The 12,275-nt window shown below is 48.6% G+C and overlaps 1 protein-coding gene across 5 annotated transcripts in view; it reads right to left on the minus strand.

Moving 5' to 3' along the window:
- Positions 1-9,584, minus strand: part of FAT3 (FAT atypical cadherin 3) — a 434,554-nt gene extending 424,970 nt beyond the window's left edge. For all 5 annotated transcript variants that reach the window (XM_035116279.2, XM_035116283.2, XM_035116282.2 and 2 more), the window contains exon 1: positions 9,418-9,584. The gene's annotated coding sequence lies outside the window, so the exon portion shown is untranslated. The remainder of the gene's footprint in view (positions 1-9,417) is intronic.
- Positions 9,585-12,275: the final 2,691 nt, after the last annotated feature.

Raw genomic sequence — 12,275 nt, forward strand, 5'->3', positions numbered from 1 at the left:
ATTGTGTCCAACCCCTTGCACATCATTGTATCGCGACCCATTGTAAGTATTGTGTACACACTGTGTCCACTTTTCACGTAAATTTGCAGAGTTTTTTCAGTGCATTCGCCAGTAAAAATCACACTTTATATGCATCTTTTATGCAACGTACATATTTCCATCACCAGAAAACGTGTTGCAAAATCCAAAGACCAGAAGTCATGTTCCAATCCACTGGCAAGTTTGAGAGCATTAGGTTGGCCCGATGCAAAAGACAGAACATACAGTATATTCCTGCATATAAGACTACCTTTTAACCCAGGAAAATCTTTTCAAAAGTCAGGAGTCGTCATATACGCCGGGTCGTTTTATTAATACGGCGAGTATATCCCAAACTATATTTTAACTTGAAAAGTTGGGGGTCGTCTTATACACCCAGTCGTCTTATACGCCGGAATATACGGTATGTATTCTTCTCCCCGCCCCCCAATCCCTGCGTTTAACCTTTTTTTACAACTTCCAAGTGGGTGCAGTCTATCAGTCAGTTTGGAATTTGATTCACTTAGTCCTGGAGCTACAATTAAAATTCAGCAAACCCCCCCCCCCTCCAAATGATGCTACTTTTCAGCAGCCGAGGCAATCTTTGAAGCATGGGAAGAAAAAAGAGGTGTTGTAGCAGGTGTTATGGTCAAAACGAGTGAAATATTACTTGCAATCGGATTACACTGGGCAAGTCCCAGCAAGCTTTATTATATATTTTCAACACCAGCATGCAAAACATCATTTCTCACTCACGCTTTTCAAAAATAAACAGAACTCCTGGCTTGCCCCACCCAACTCGCACGCGCGTAACTAGATACCAACAAATACTTCTGTCGGGGGAAATCCCCGATTTTGCTGATGCCACCACGAGAATTCTTGAAGTTACCAGCCGGCGGTAATCCTATACTGTCTCACAGTAAAATCCCCTTCGCTTCCAACCGTCCCAGAATCAGACTCAACAGCCGACAAATACCGTACCACCGTTTTGGGAACGGAGGGATAAACAATGGATGCCCACCAACAAAGCAAAGCACACCAACACACACGGTTCATCTTATGCATGCATAGGTGGATGAAAGCTGCGTTATGCCTGGATTCACCCCTAAGGACCGTTGGTGCAGGCCAAAAATTCACACAGGCCTACCTGTTCCTGAAGATCTGCTGAACAAGGCCTTCTGGTTGTTCCATCACCTGCACAGATGCACATTGCCTTTTTCCAAGATGGCGCCCAGACTTCGGAATCCCTTCTCCACTTGAGATAGGACAGGGACTATCTGCGGCATCAATTCAGGATCTATAAAGGACTCACTTTGTCCACCTTTGTCGCAATACTGGGCTTTCAATGCCAACCTCCCCTCAAAAAACATTTCCTGCTCGCTGCCTGTTTACATTGGTTTGGCACCAGGGTGGATAAAAATCAATGTTTTTTTTATTATTATTATGTAAGTCAGATTTTTTAAAAATTTAAATTGGATTTTTAAAATAAAATGCTTTTGGAAGAAAAACCTTTCTAAAGATAGTTTTCTGTTTAAGTTACATTATAGTCCAAAGGTTATTCATCAGGAAATAAGGATTTGTTTTAAGTTTTTCATGTGTGCTAAAACTCAGTCTGTTTTTTTGTTTTGTTTTTAAACCCTTTTAACCACACATCAGTTAACAAACATGGAACATATGCTATAATGTTACTGTTTTAGTTAAGTAAATTGTTTAAACTGTTATTAAGGAAGTGATTATTTTTCTCCTTCCAGTAAACAGAAAAGTTGTCCAAATGTCAACAGTTAACTTATTAAACCTCACAATAATTTCATAATTATCTGCCTATTTCTAATAGCATAAGCAAATCAGTAATTTTTGATATAGCTGTAAAAACTACTCTGAAAATTTATTATTCCAAAAATGAAGCCTTCATCTGGTTGTAAATATTAAGATTATATCAGCAAGAATGAGTCTTTCTGTAAAAAAAAAAATGATTTAAATAAATTTAAATAAATTCTTACTGACTCGTGATTTAAATCAAGTCTTACTGACTAGTGATTTAAAATGTGATTTAAATCGATTTGATTTAAATCAAATCCACCCTACTGAGCATGCCCTTAAACATGGCCACATTTCTTGCCAGGTCACCTACCCCTCTTATCCAGTCTGAACAGAGGAGAGGGGCGAAGGGTTTTGCTGTGCAATTGGTATTTGTTATGTACTGAGTTGAATCCTAGAATAGGATCCAGAATGCAGCAGTCTGATTGGTCTGCAGGAGCCACCCAATCCAGCTCCAGGTGGAAGGGAATCAGCGACCTGATTGGATCTCTCAGCGGCCTTTGAAACCATCGACTGTAACATCCTTCGGGACTGTCTAGAGGGGCTGGGAGCTTGGGGCACTGTCATGCAGTGGTTCCGCTCCTTCCTCCTGGGCCGTGTTCACAAAGTGGTGGTGGGGGATGAGTGTTCAGACCCCTGGGCGCTCACTTGTGGGGTGCCTCAGGGTTCCGCTCTCTCCCCCATGCTTTTTAACATTTACATGCAGCCGCTGGGAGAGATCATCAGGGGGTTTGGGCTCGGTGTTCATCAGTATGCGGATGATACCCAGCTCTACCTCTCTTTCAAATCAGAACCAGTGAAGGCAGTGAATGTCCTGTGTGAGTGTCTGGAGGCGGTTGGAGGATGGATGGCGGCTAACAGATTGAGGTTGAATCCTGACAAGACAGAAGTACTGATTTTGAGGGACAGGGGGCGGGCGGGTGTGGGGGACTCCCTGGTCCTGAATGGGATAACTGTGCCCTTGAAGGACCAGATGTGCAGCCTGGGAGTCATTTTGGACTCACAGCTGTCCATGGAGGCACAGGTTAATTCTGTGTCCAGGGCAGCTGTCTATCAGCTCCATCTATTACGCAGGCTGAGACCCTACCTGCCCGCAGACTGTCTCACTGGAGTGGTGCATGCTCTAGTTATCTCTCGCTTGGACTACTGCAATGCGCTCTACGTGGGGCTACCTTTGAAGGTGACCCGGAAACTGCAATTAATCCAGAATGCAGCAGCTAGACTGGTGACTGGGAGCGGCCGCCGAGACCACATAACACCAGTCCTAAGAGACCTACATTGGCACCCAGTACATTTCCGAGCACAATTCAAAGTGTTGGTGCTGACCTTTAAAGCCCTAAACGGCCTCGGTCCTATATACCTGAAGGAGCGTCTCCACCTCCATCGTTCTGCCCGGACACTGAGGTCCAGTGCCAAGGGCCTTCTGGCGGTTCCCTCACTGCGAGAAGTGAGGTTACAGGGAACCAGACAGAGGGCCTTCTCGGTAGCAGCACCCGCCCTGTGGAACGCCCTTCCATCGGAGGTCAAGGAGATAAACAACTACAGTACCTGACATTTAGAAAACACCTTAAGGCAGCCCTGTTTAGGGAAGTTTTTAATCTGTGATATTTTAATGTATTTTGGTATTTGTTGGAAGCCGCCCAGAGTGGCGGGGGAAGCCCAGCCAGATGGGCAGGGCATAAATAAATAAATAAATAAATAAATAAATAAATAATCTAGTCCAACCCCCTGCAATGCAGGAATCTCAACTAAAGCATCCATGACAGATGGCCATCCAACCTCTGCTTAAAAACCTTCAAGGAAGGGGAGACGACAACCTCCCAAGGGAGACCATTTCCACTGTCAAACAGCTCTTACCATCAGCTTGCTCCATCCTCCACGTCACAGCCCTTGAGATATCTGAAGATGGCTATCATATCTCCTCTCAGTCCTCGGTCCAGTATACCTGAAGGAGCATCTCCACCCCCATCGTTCAACCCAGACACTGAGGTCCAGCGCCGAGGGCCTTCTGGCGGTTCCCTCCCTCCAGGAAATGAGGTTGCAGGGAACCAGGCAGAGGGCCTTCTCGGTAGTGACGCCCACCCTGTGGAATACCCTCCCACCAGATGTCAGAGAGAAAAACAGCTACCAGACTTTTAGAAGACATCTGAAGGCAGGCCTGTTTAGGGAAGCTTTTAATGTTTGATGGACTATTGTATTTTAATATTTTGTTGGAAGCAGCCCAGAGTGGCTGGGGAAACCCAGCCGGATGGGCAGGATAATAATAATAATAATAATAATAATAATAATAATAATAATAATAATAATAATTCTTCCAGGCTAAACATATCCAGTACCCAACTCCTTCAAGCGTTCCTCATAAGGCCTGGTTTCCAGATGCTTGAGCACCTTGGTCACCCTCCTCTAAACACATTCCACCTTGTCAACATCCTTCTTAAATTGTGGTACTCAGAACTGGACACAGTATTCCAGGTGTGGTCTGAATAGCCTAGAATAGCATTAGCTTTTTTTGCTGCTGCTGCATCACACTGTGGGGACTCATGTTAAGCTTGTGGTCCACCAAGACCCCTAGATCATTTTCACATGCACTACTGGCAAGCCATGTGTCCCCCTTCTTATGAAGCACTGTGATTGCTATATAAATATCTTTATTTTGACTTCAATTACACTTACAATCCCATCCTTCCCAAGGTGCTGATGTCAACATATATGGAGTTTTATTCACATTTCAACCTCACAACAACTAGACACCAAGACTAGACACCAAGAGATAGTGACTGGTTCAACGTCCACCAGTGGGGCTCATGGCAGAGGAAGGAACTGAATGTGTGCCTTCCCAATCCCAGCCTGTAACACTAACCACTAAACCACACCACCCTGTTTGTTTGTTTGTTTGTTTGTCTGTCTGTCTGTTTTTAAGCACCAGATGAAATCAGATTTATTTACTGGGTTCAATTAATTCATCCCCTTTTCTTGTGCTGCTGCTTAACATTTTTTTTAAAAAAAATCCATTTGTGTCACTTTATTGATTAACTCGTTATTTTAAATAATAATGTAAGCAGCCCAGAGGGCTGTTGTCTAAAGGAAGAAGTACAAATATTTCATTAAGGAAATAAATAAGCCCCACATATATGTTTATTAGTATGATTAATACCTACGAACATCTGGCCCTTCGCTCGCAATATATGGATCCAGAATCACTGGCTAAATTGGGGGGGGGGGCTTGTCTCAATTTTTGAACCACTATTCAAATATTTAGCTTCACTGTGCACTAAAGGTGGCGGACACTGAACAATTGTTACTTGGTTTTTATTTATCACCTGCCCTTCACCGTAAGGTCCCAGGGCGTGTCACAACAATGCAAAATATAGCAATAAAAACATTTTCTGACGATAATCTCAAACTGAGTGGGTCCTAAAGCTATCGCCCTCAAGTTCTGAAGTGCCCTGAGATCTACAGGTATAACAGTGGTATACAAATTTAATAAATAATAAAAATTAATAAGAGCCTGGGGTAAAGAGGTGTGTCTTCAGCATATGATGAAGGCTATACAGTATAGTGAAGGTGCCAGACACACCTCCGTGGGGAGGGAATTCCACAAAGAATCTGGCCCACCAGCAACCCCCCAGCTTCAGGTGTGTGTGTGTGTGTGTGTGTGTGTGTGTGTGTGACTACCAAGAGGCCAGCCTCTGCCAATTTTAACACCTGAGGAGGTCTGTAGGGCAGTGCCAACTTTCAGGTTTTGTGCAAATCACACCGAGAGACAAGAGCCCTTTGCCTGTATCTTACGCAGGAGTCACTGTATGGCGCATCTGCAACTTGCAATTCACACTAGTAGATGAAAGGTTAAAGAGTCCTTTGCCTTTCCAAGTGCATCTTCCCACTGCCTAATTCTCCACAGGGTGTTTGGGTTTTTTTTGGGGGGGGGGAGAGAACAACCATAGACTTCCAGGCAGAAATATGTTGAGGCTAACGGTTTGTCTAAGGCTAAGTGGCTGGAATGAGTTCTCATGACAAATGCAGTTAACAAACTTTTTTTTTTTAAGGAACACACTCAAAATGTTTGCTAGGGCCTTCATTTCCCTGCAAAAGCCGCTATGCATATTCTCTGAAACTTCTGCTTCTCCCAACCTCCCTCTTTAAAGAGATCAGGGCAACATGCACAGTGCTCCTTGCTCTTTTGATGCTCTGCAACAGCCCTGCAAGGTAGGCTCATACGGCATTAAGGTCACCGGCCGCAAGCTATTAAACCGAGTCAGGATTTGAACCTGGGTCTGCAAGGTCTCAACCGGGCACTCTTACCACTTCACCACCACCGGTACAGCACAATCCTAACCACATCCATGCAGAACCAAGTCTTGTTGAACTGAACGAGGTTTCCTCTCAGCTAAGGGAGCTGAGGATTCCAGCCAGACTCTGCTAATGTTTCAATGCCTCTTCTCTGCGGCTGTGTGTGTGTGTGTGTGTGTGAATGAGAGTGCAGCTTTTTCAAGGGAACAGTCTCAGTTCAGCTGTTACTGAACAGTTGATCTTTTCCCCCTTTCTAAATCCAGCAGACCTCTCTCTTTGCAAGTCTCTTAGACCAGCAGCAACCTGAGCAATCGCTCATAAAGTTAAGAGCCAGGGCAGCTTGTGTGTGTGTGTGTGTGTGTGTGTGTGTGTGTGTAATAAAGGGGGGAAAAGCACTTGCTAAACGCTGAAGGAAGTTCAATGCCTTGTGCCTGCGGAGAATAAGCCTGCATTGAAGCTGGTTCAGAGATTTTGACAGTACACAAAAGCCAACAGAGGATGCTGGAAAAAAAACGTGGTTGTTTGATAGCAATGAAAGGAACAAGCACTATGCAATGAGACAGAAAGGAGCAGCCAGCTACACAAGCAATTTCTTTGAAAGAAGGTGAACCGGTGTGTGTGTGTGTGGCTGCCCTGGGTGCAGAGAATTTATTATTATTATTATTACGTATTCCTATTTCCGTGCCTTTGTGCTCCCTTACACTTGCACTCCTTTTAATTGGATGTGGGACGGTGGGGGGAACAAATTTCTCCCAACAACAAAGCCAGAAGCAGGAACAGAGAGAAAGCGGAGCAGAAAGGACCCACAAAAGCAGGCAACAATTGCAGCTTAATCTCTTAACAGGATCGGTGGGTAGTTAAAGGAGAGCCTTTGTTTGCACCTTATATTTCCTTGCTCCCTCCCTTCCCTTCAAAAATCACAAGGCGGCATCCCTAGGGGGCTGCAACCCTATACCCCCAGTTACCTGGGAGAAAGCCCCATTGAATTGGGATTGGGGGGGGGGGGCTTGCTTCTGAACAAACATTGCACACCATCGGGCTGTAAAAGAAAGTTTGTAAAAAGATATCTCAAAACACACTGAAACTGCAGAGGTGGACCTTTCCAGGCAACGTTTACCAACAAAGTCACAGCACCATCTGGAAAACCCGTTACTTTAGATTTGTTTTAACTGGATGTTTCTCTCCACCCCTTTCTATAATGAGAGTTTTACCCAAGTTGAACAATAAATGCACAAACGCGGGGGTTTAGGAACTTGGAAGCAAAGCTCACAAGATCCTTTGCCTTAGCTGCTAAAATCATTAGCTGCAGAAGCGTCAGGGGGTCTCTTATGCCTTCCCACCCCCACAATGGCTGCGGGGGGGGGGGGAGAGAGAGAAAGAATGACCTGCCAGCTGCCCCCCCCCTTTCCCCTTCCCAGCCGCCCTGCCAAATGTTTTTGGGTGTTTTGGGGGAAATGTTTCTAAGGATGCAATCCAATATACACACTTAAACTGGGAGTTAAGACCCACTGAATACCACAGGGCTTGAGTACATACATATAAGGTTGCACTATGTATGGCACCCCTGTTTCCTAGCCACCACAAAATTTGCTCTCTGATTTCAACAGGGTGGGGGGGTGTATTTCTCAGGGGAGCCTCTCTGAAACTCTTTTCCCAAGCCCAATGTGTGGGGCAAGAAGAGATGTTGGTGGACCCCTTGAAAGGTCTGGGAAGACTCTCCACATCCGATCTGGAAAACCGTCCATTTCGAACACACGCTGTCACACCGATGGGGAGGGAGTGCACTCTGCACTAGCTCAGGGGCAAGTGGCATCTGTTCCGGGTTTGCTCCAGGAGTGTCTTAGTCCTGCCGCCTAAAGTGCCAGGGCTAGGTAGATGAAAGCCCTATCCTCCCGTCTACAGATACATACATCCGTAATTTTATTTGTATGCCGCCTTTCCACAGTTCAAACCACGCTCGAGGCAGCTTACAACTTGGGGGGAAAACCCGCATAACTACAACATAACCGAAGCAGTCATAAACGATAAGTAAAATATTACAAACCACACCATTTCTCCACACAAATCACTACCATACGTGACACACGCGTTTATCTATGGAGAGCGCGGGACCATTGTGATCTATTGCAGGAGGCGGGGAATCAGCCACGGGGCATCTTCTATGACCGTCTCTCCACTCACAAATCCCCTTTGTGCGCGGTCCCCGCGAGGAATCTCCGGCAAAGGAATCTCACCGGTTCGCCCCAGGAGCCGCAGCCGGCGGGGCAGCCTCCCCGCTTCCACATCCGCGGAACTCCCCGCCCCAGTGAGTTCCCAGCTTCGGAAGATGCAAACAAGGCGCCTCTCTCTCTCTCTCCAGCAGCTGCCGGGACGCAGCAGCGAGCGACGATTGCAAAGCAGAAGCGGCTGGTTCTCACGTCTCTCTCCCCACCCCACACCACCTCCTTTGGCAATGCAGAAATGCGCTTCTTCGCTCGTCTTTTCCTGCAAGCAAGAGAGACATCCACCGGTCCCCGCTGCTTCCCCAGCTCCTCGCGCCCGCCCGCGGCAGAAATGCTCCCTTCCCCAGCGAGATCGCCGCTCGACTCCAGCGTTAGCAGGTGAAAACCAGCTCTTTGGCCACCCCCGACAGCATCAAAAAACCTCCCCCCTTCCGACCGTGTTTGAAATAAGCCGCTCGAAGCCCGACACAATAAATAAGATATTTTTTTAAAAAGGGGGGGGGGACCAATTGCAACACACGCCGCCGCTCTGCACCTTGCACTGGGGATCCCCCGTTTGCAACGAGGAAAGCACACACGCGCCAAACGCAGAAGGCAGAGACCTAGGAAGCAAGTTAGCAACCCGGTAGAACTGCTTTAAAAATAAAATCGGGCTCTAGGGAAAGAGTATTCTTTCTTTTTTCGGGAGAGGAGAGATACAACACGCACGAACCTTCCCCCCTCTCTTTTGCAACTTGAAAGCAAATAGATATCTCGATGCAAATCAACCCTCTCCGAACACGTTGCTGGGAAAGACGACCAGCCGGTCCGCGTTAGCACGGGGCTCCGGCGCTTCCCACGCTAGCAAGCGGCAGCCGGAGAGAAGCTGGGCTTCTTGCAAACAGTGGCAAGTTTGCAACAAAAAGATGGGAGTGGGGACGGGGTTGGTTGGCTGTATGTGAAAGTTTCGCATGCAACTCTCTCCCCACGTTGACTCCATTGCGGATCCCCCTCTCCAACCCATTCATACAGGCAAATTAAAAGCAAGGCGCCTGTTTTCAAGGAAATAAATAAAGCCCAGCTCACGCACCCTTCCAAGAGGCCGATCAGCTCCGGAGCTTCGCAGCTTCCCTTCTGCATAACGTATCCATGGACGGGGGCGGAAGACGGGGAGCCAAGCGCCGCCGCCGCTGCTTTCTCTCGCCTTCCTGGCGCAGCGCGGGACTGGTGCCGAGTGGAGAAGCGCTCTCGGTAGCAACTCCTAACTCGGGGGTGGGGGTAGGTGGGGGGTGCGGGGAGGGGAGGGAAAAGGGGGCGATTCCCAGCCCGCGGCGCCGACGATCGCAGCGCAGCCTACCGGGAAGCAGAGCGCGCCAGCGGCTGCAGCCAATGCGGGGAGCCGCGTCTCCTTCGCTCGCCAGCCCAGCAGGGAGAGAGCGCGAGGCGCGGCGGCGCGAAAGAAAAGGCTTGCTGAATGCACAACGCCGGGGATGCTGGGGGGACGGGGGGTGGGGGAAAGCGCACACTCACGTGCACACAAACCCCTTGCACACGCAGACGCGGTGCAACCCAGCCCGGCTTCTGCACCACCGCCTGAAATGCGCCTGCAAAAAATAAAATAAAATCGCCCCTGCTGCTCCTGCCTCTTCGGCGCTTGCAACCGAGAAGGAGGCAGGCTCCGGCGTGGCTCTTCGCGCTTGTGACAAGCAGGCAGGCAGGCATTCATGCATGGCATCAAGTAAGTCCCATCGCACGCGGCGTCTGGTAGTAAACAAAGATCCCCCACTTTTTGGCGGGGGGGGGGGAGGTTTAATGACCCCCTTCCTCCACGCAACTCAAGGTGGTCCCCGCCACACGGCGCTCAGTTTTGCGATGGTCACACAACCGCCCTCTCGGGTAGGTTAGGGCAAAGGTTCATGGTGAACCGGATTTGAACCCAATCCTGACCAGTCTGAAGACTGAGGATGCTGGTAGGTTAGGGCAAGTAGGGCGCTGCCCCTAACATCCTCAGCTGGGTCTCATCTAGCCCTAGCCTGCTTGCCTTCCTGCTTACTTGCCATGCCAGGGGTTGGTAACGATACCTGTCAGTTTCCTCCTCCTCCTCCTGACTCTCAGTGTTGCCCCTGGCAGTGGAGAGGATGGGGACAAAACCAGAATGAGTTGGCTCCGCCTATCACTGGCTCTGGCTCCACCCACTGTGGGCTCCCTGCATTCCACCTGTCCTAGCCAATCTCAATGGGCACCAGCCACCGATGCAACTCTACCAAGCGCCGTAAAGGTAAAGGGACCCCTGACCATTAGGTCCAGTCGAGACCAACTCTGCGGTTGCACGCTCATCTCGCGTTATCGGCTGAGGGATCCGGTGTAAGAGCTTCCAGATCATGTGGCCAGCATGAAAAAGCTGCTTCTGGTGAACCAGAGCAGCACACTGAAACGCTGTTTACCTTCCCGCCGTAGAGGTACCTATTTATCTACTTGCACTTTGATGTGCTTTCAGACTGCTAGGTTGGCAGGAGCTGGGACCAAGCAACGGGAGCTCACCCCGTCGGGGGGATTCAAACCGCCAACCTTCTGATCGGCAAGCGCTAGGCTCTGTGGTTTAACCCACGGCTCCAACGCCACCAAGCGCCATAGAGGGCGCCAAAGCGGTGTAATGGTTAGAGTGTCTGCCTAGGACCTGGGAGGTAAAAGGTAAAGGTAAAGGGGCCCCTGACCATCAGGTCCAGTCGTGTCCGACTCTGGGTTTGCGGCGCTCATCTCGCTCTATAGGCCGAGGGAGCCGCCGTTTGTCCGCAGACAGCTTCCAGGTCATGTGGCCAGCATGACAAAGCTGCTTCTGGCGAACCAGAGCAGTGCACGGAAACGCCGTTTACCTTCCCGCCGGAGCGGTCCCTATTTATCTACTTGCACTTTGATGTGCTTTCAAACTGCTAGGTGGGCAGGAGCAGGGACCAAGCAATGGGAGCTCACCCCGTTGCAGGGATTCGAACCGCCGACCTTCTGATCAGCAAGCCCTAGACTCTGTGGTTTAACCCACAGCGCCACCTGGGAGACAAGAGTTCAAATCCCAAGGCAGCAAAATGCTCCCTGCGGTGACCTTGTGCCAGCCACTGCCTCTCAGCCTAACCTACCTCACAGGGTTGTCGTGCGGATTAAAGGAGAGAGGAGAGCCAGATGCACTGCGGAGAAAGAAGGTGGGATATATATTAAATAAATAAACTTTCAGAAATTTAACCTGTAAGACAAGTATATTCCCTGCTCCCCCTAAAAAATGCACTTTATCCCCTATATGTATCATATCCCTTATATATATATATATATATATCATATCATATCATATCATATCATATCATATCATATCATATCATTATTATATTATATATCTTTGTCATATAAGTGATTTTATTTTATTTGGATTAAATCTAAGGATACACAGTGCCCATTCCACAAAAAAGGAAGGAAAGAAACACATAAACGCATTTTCAGGTAGGAAAATAGGAAGTTGCCCTATACCGTGTTTCCCCTTTTTTAATACGTAGTCAAAAAGTAAGCCAGGGCAGCAATTTCAAGCATTTGAGAAATATAAGACATACCCCGAAAATAAGACATACCCCCATGCCTGCCAACTGGGGGCCTGGAACCAGCTGCTGCAGCGTGGAACGCTCAGCAGCGGCAGGCAAAGCAAGGAAGCAGAGCGCGGAGATACAGATAAGCTGTAGCGGGGAAATCAGCTGTTCCTGGTTCAGTTGTAGCGCGCACCTAGCGAAGTCAGCCCTGAGGAGGTAAAATGGCGTTTAAAAACACCGTTTGAAGTGATTTCAGCTTGCCTCCCCGCCGCCCGGAACCGGCAACACGGGCGGAGCGCTCAGCAGCACCAGGAGGGGTGCCCCACCGTGCCGGGCGGCTGGGTGGCAGGCCTCCTTGGCATGGCGAGGAAGAGACGAGGCC

The sequence above is a fragment of the Zootoca vivipara genome, chromosome 4 (assembly GCF_963506605.1).
Source record: "Zootoca vivipara chromosome 4, rZooViv1.1, whole genome shotgun sequence".
Taxonomy (NCBI): domain Eukaryota; kingdom Metazoa; phylum Chordata; class Lepidosauria; order Squamata; family Lacertidae; genus Zootoca; species Zootoca vivipara.